The following is a 5747-nucleotide window of genomic DNA, read 5'->3' as shown; positions in this document are numbered from 1 at the left end:
GGTGGGTGGATGAGTGGAGCAGCCTCCTCCCTCTGGGTATCAAAGCAGCCAAAGAACTGGTATAGGACATCAGGCAGTGTGGCGTCATCACCTGGCAGCAGATTATTGGTTTTGTAATCTTTCAGCGCCTTGATGCCTTTCCACATACTGCGGGGGTTGTTGTTATCAAACTGATTTTCAATGCGCAACTTATATTTGCACTTTGCATCCCTGATGCCCCTGCGGAGATTCCCCCGTGCTTCACTGCAGGCTTGTTTGTCTCCTGACCTGAAGGCTGCATCGCGCTCCCTGAGTAGTCCCTCACAAGTGCATCCTGATGTAGACATCTTCATTGTCCTGACGTTCCAGAGCTGAATGAAGGGCCAATAAAATGGCATCTGCTGTTTACCTGTTACGACGGTAGGCTTCAACAATTAGGCTTCTTAATCAGCATGGATAACTTTACTCACGTCTACTCTGAACATAACCCATGCTCACTTTCAAGGACTCAGCAACACTTGTTCTCAGTATTAATTTTTTGTGTTTGCACAGATTGTCTTCCTTTGCACATTGGCTGTTTGTCAGCCTCTGTGCACAGTTTTTCATTGATTCTATTGTATTTATTTATTCTACTGTGAATACCAGCCCAGCAAGAAAACGGTGACATATTGTACATGTACTTTGATAATAAGCCTAGCTTGTACAAACGGTATTTTGTATATCCTTCATTGTGCTGTGTGGCAATCATGCTAAAGAGGATGGATTCAGAACAGATCTGACATCTTAAAATTGGGCAGCCACGAGGTATCATGTGCTATCAGCAGCACAAATGTTCACTATGGTAACCTGTAGTCTCATGATCCAGCATGACCTCACCCGGCATATTCTTCTCTTTCCAATATTTTTATTATTAATTTTACATATAATACAGAGTACAAGAAAAAATATCAATACATTATACTAAATCGCATATAAAGACTCCTTACCCTATATTCATACAAATTAATTAATTCGTAAGATTGAAATATAGTAATTTTATTATTTAAAAAAATCTAACCCACTACCAAGACTGAAGCTGATTAGTAACGAAAAAAAGGAAAAAAAATTATTAGTCATCATCTGTGCTTTAAAAGCAAATCAAGGGTTTTGAAAATGATATAAAAAAGGTCCCCACAATGTTTGAAAGTCTTGGCTAGATTCTGAGATTGAAGATTGAATCTTCTCTAAATTTAAACATGATATCACATCAGGTAACCATTGAGCGTGAATAGGAGGGGTCGCATCTTTCCATTTAAACAAGAGCATCCTTCTGGCCATAAGAGACATAAAAGCCAAAATGTGGAAGTCAGATGTCTCCAAAATAATATCCTTTCCTCCAACAATACCAAATAAAGCCGTCAAAGGATTAGGCTTAAAGTTTACTTTGAAAAGTATCGAGAAAGTTTGAAATACTTCTTTCTAATATTTTCGAAGACTCAGGCATGTCCAAAACATATGAATGAGTGAAGCTTCTCCTGTAGTGTTCTCGTGCAGTGTGTTGAAACTCTGACTAAACACCAAGTTAAACCGGAGCCAATGAAGACAGAGTCGTAGTAAGGTTAACCATTTACTGTTCACTCTTCCACATTAACATGGAAGAGTTTGTGAAAAGAGTTAATGTGAAAAAGAGTTATGGTGAAAACTGTTGATAAAAAAATACAAGCATATACAGTGCCTGTTTCATTCTTGAGAACACACGCGCTCTTTTCTTTTAGCGAGTGTCTTCAGCCGCCCGGGGGGGGGGGGTCGTGTCAAACCGCTGCTGGGCTTGAGCCGACCCCGCGTTTGAAATTGAAAATCCACCATGCGCTCCACTCCAACCGCCATCTCCTTTAACAGAATCCGCGTTAACATTTTTTACTTCAACATGTCCGCTGTCACATGAACTTACGGCGTTGCTTCTATAATGTTTCTTTGTGGGTAGACATGGAGCTTTTTACGTTCATGCTGCACGCACGGGACCCCACCTTTTCTCCTTCTCCAAACTGGAAGTTACCCACAAGACGTGGCGAAACCGGAGGTGATGTCATCACATGCCACGATATACCATAGACAATGAATTTTACCTTTTGTTAAACTGTAACGTGGTTATCAACCTTTAACTTTAGCTAGAAAATCGTTACAAACAAATTATTTAAAGTGGAAATTTGATAAAGTTAAATAAATGCCTTAAGGGCAACACACTCCCCGCCTGACCTTTGTAAGGTCACTATAAACATGGTATAGAACTTTAGTCTCTAGATCAGTCTTCAGGTAGAAGTAGAACAACCTCTGTAACTGGTCTCGGTCTGGAATAGAACGTGACAATAGTTTGACATTGTTTAGGTCAATTAATATCTTAGAAAACAAACGTAGTACTGACATTTTGTTATCATCTGCAGAAGTTTAAAAAAATAACTTTGTGCACTCAACAGATTAAATCCTAAAAACTGCAGTTTACTGTACCTGGTTAGAACCACGCAAAAACAAATTGTCAATTTGTCAGCAACATCTCAATTCCACTTATCACTAATACTACAGGCATGGCTGGGTTCAGTTTTAATGTTTTGGTATCACCCTTTTTACACTTATCTCTAAAAACATAAATACACCCGTTGCAACTGGCAATCTTCCACAGGGAGGGCACACGACTCCAAACCTCTGGGAAGCGTGGTCTGGTGAAGCTGTCAAGCAGTGGGTTGTAACATACCAGAGAACCTCCCTCAGCTACTATAAAAATCGGGTCCTTGTGAATAGTAGCATGCCTACGGCCTGCAAAAAGGAGGAGATATGACTTTAACTGGCGTGTCCTGGAACGCATGTCAAAACACTGAAATGAGACGAGATGGTTTGGTAAAGAAGTCCGGGTCATTCTCTTCCCCACCCAGGAGATAGATAGTTCCATTAAGGTTAACACCAGCAGCATGACACTGCAGTCTCCAGCTGATTAGTTTCAACCCACACGTTGTCACAGACCACATAATAATGACAGCACTGGAAGGTGTATACTGAAGGGTTTTTCCACCCAATGAATAAATGGCATCTTCACTTGGGACGGATACAAGCATGTGCTGAAGATGATCTCTTGGCAGTGATGCGCATTGTTCCCAGTCCATTGTCTCCATGTTGCATCGTGGGATGGGGCCACCTTCCACATACAGGTCACTTCCATGCTTGCATGCAGCAGTAATCTGCTGGTGCAATCGATTTTGCCCACTGACACTAACAGCATCATCATCACAGTGCAAAGAAACTGCCAGCGTGTGCGTCCGAGTGACCTCTTTTCCAATCAGGTAAACATGACAATTTCACCAATTTCCTTTAAACTGGATACCAGATTCTCAAAGTATTGTGCTCATTCTTCCTTGTCACGACCAATCCAGGTTTCTATTGCCTTGGCTGGTTTCTGAGAGCGGGGAACATCATGAGGGACCGGGAGCTGTCTTAGGTCTTGAAGTGAATCTCTCCAAGCTTCCCATCTGCTTAGCTTGTGCTCTGGTAGCAGAGTGTCCCAGTCGGAGAGCTCGGAGGTAAGTTCCCTGAGGAGGGCTCTTCCCTGGATTGTAACCGGCGCCAGTAGACCCAGGGGATCGAAAACACTGTTGAAAGTGGAGTGAACTCCATGGCAGGTGAATGGTTTGTTAGTGGTCGGCACAGAGAACGTGAATGTGTCGGTTGTGATCTCCCAAAGGTTACCCAAGCTCCTTTGTGTGGGTGTAGTTTCTCCACCTAGACCTAGGTCCTTGATCGCTGGAGCACAGTCATCGGGTGGGAAGGCCTCCATGACTGCCTGCTCTTTGTTGTTTGGCAAGCGCTGATGTGGTTCTCTGGACGGTAGTGGGGCAACCCAATTGGTTGCTTCGTCTCTGAAGATCTTTGTGTCCATTATTTTTAAGAAGATGATGTCTTCCACTGATAGAGCAAGTTTATTGTTGTGCTCAGTTTGGGGCGAAGACTGACTGTCCCAGTGTCTTCTCAGCTACTTTACTAAGCTTGTGCTTTTGTTGTGTTTCCTTGATACACATAATGCTTGTGCAGGGCTGAAAAGTTGAATGGCAGCCACTCTCTAGCATGTTAGTCTTGAGCATGTTAACTGTCGGTTTGTGTACGTTACCAAGGCACACCTCCCATATCATCACCCAGCCCAGATCCAGACGTTGGGCGAAGGGGGCGTTGTGTGGTCCATTGACCTGCTGCCTGACTTTGTGCACCCTAAGAACGTCTCTTCCGAGTAGCAGGAGTATTTCTGCTTCCAGATCCAGTTCTGGGATGTGTTTGGCAATGTGGTGGAGATGGGGCTGGTGTAGCACTGCGCTTGGCGTCAGAATCTCGGATTGGTTATCCAAGATCTCGTTACACTCTCAGAGTGGAGGGAGACAGGTGATGACTTTGCCATCCAGCGACTCGAGCTGGAAGCCTTCGGCCTTCCTGCCATATATTTCTGCGATGCCAGAGCAAGTTCTGAAGTAGTATGGGAATGGATTACTTTCTACGCTGAACAACTCAAAGAACTCTGGTCTCACTAGTGAACGGTCGCTCTGGTCGTCCAGAATTACATAGGCTTTGATGGCCTTGTCTTTAGTTCCCTTAGGGTATACCTTAGTGAGGCAGATCTTTGAGCACAAACGGCCCGACTGACCTGGACTGCAAACCTCTGTGCGGCTCGAGCTGACAACAGTTGTACCCCTCCCTCCCCGCCATCCTCTTGTGAGAGCGGAGGAAGCTTGGCAGTTTGCGATGATGGGCCGGGATGCATGGCCCCATAGTGATTAGTGCTGTTGCATTCCGAGCACTTTATGGGGAATGTACGCTCTTTAGCGAGGTGGGAGGTAGAGGAATAGCACTTAAAACATATTCCTTTTTCCTTGAGAAGGGCCTTTCTTTTGTCAAAGGGTTTGTTTCTAAACATTCTGCATTTTTTGAGGGGGTGGGGTTTGTTGTGCAATGGACAATTCTTGCTAGGGTCATCGTTGGTTGAGAATACTTCGGTTTTATGCACTGAGATGGGTTTATTGATGTTAAAATTGTTCAAAATGGATTTGACTGGCTTGGTGTGAGTTGTGGTGCTACCTTGATTCATGAGGGAGGGTCGTTTTGCCTTTTCGCCTCATTGCACACAAACCCACTAAAATACTCAAAGGGAGGGAACCGACCACCGTTCTCTTCCTTGTACTCTGAGCCAATAGACACCCACCTCTCCTGCAGCCCAAATGGAAGTTTGTCCACAAATGGTCCAATTCTGCATGAACTATCCAGCTACGACAGGCCAGTTAAATAGCCGTCTTCTTTAGCACCTTCAATCTCCACGAGTAAATCTCCGAGTTCTTGTAATTTAGTGTGGTCCTTGGCTGACACCCTAGGAAAATTGTCCAGCCGTTGAAATAGCGCCCTCTCAATAATTTCAGGGGCTGCATAGCAGCCCCGAAGTCTCTCCCATGCTTTGTGTAAGGCTAGCTTGGGGTTGTTGACGTACACTGAGCGTATGCATTTCACCTGTTCACTTGATTCCTTTCCCAGCCATTTAGTCATAAGGTCCAACTCTTGGGTGTCTGTGAACTGGACTCCGCCGCCGACTGCACTGGTGAACGAGGAGTACCACGCACAGTGATTTTCAAGCTTATCGTCAAACTGGTACAGTCCTGAATTGACAAGGTCTTGTCGCACTAAATACTGTGCCAAGGGTTCTGCTGCAGGTGGCATGTGAGCTGGGGGAATATGTTGGGGAACATATGACTGGGCGTGTACATTCA

The 5747-nt window shown here is 44.5% G+C and overlaps 1 pseudogene; it reads right to left on the bottom strand.

Moving 5' to 3' along the window:
- Positions 1 to 2467: 2467 nt before the first annotated feature.
- On the bottom strand, positions 2468 to 5497 carry LOC140188482 (kelch repeat and BTB domain-containing protein 4 pseudogene; annotated as a pseudogene).
- Positions 5498 to 5747: the final 250 nt, after the last annotated feature.

Source organism: Mobula birostris, chromosome 27 (genome assembly GCF_030028105.1).
Source record: "Mobula birostris isolate sMobBir1 chromosome 27, sMobBir1.hap1, whole genome shotgun sequence".
In the NCBI taxonomy this organism is placed as follows: Eukaryota; Metazoa; Chordata; class Chondrichthyes; order Myliobatiformes; family Myliobatidae; genus Mobula; species Mobula birostris.
The sequence above is the reverse complement of the archived record's forward strand: the minus strand, read 5'-3'. Positions and strand labels throughout refer to the sequence as shown.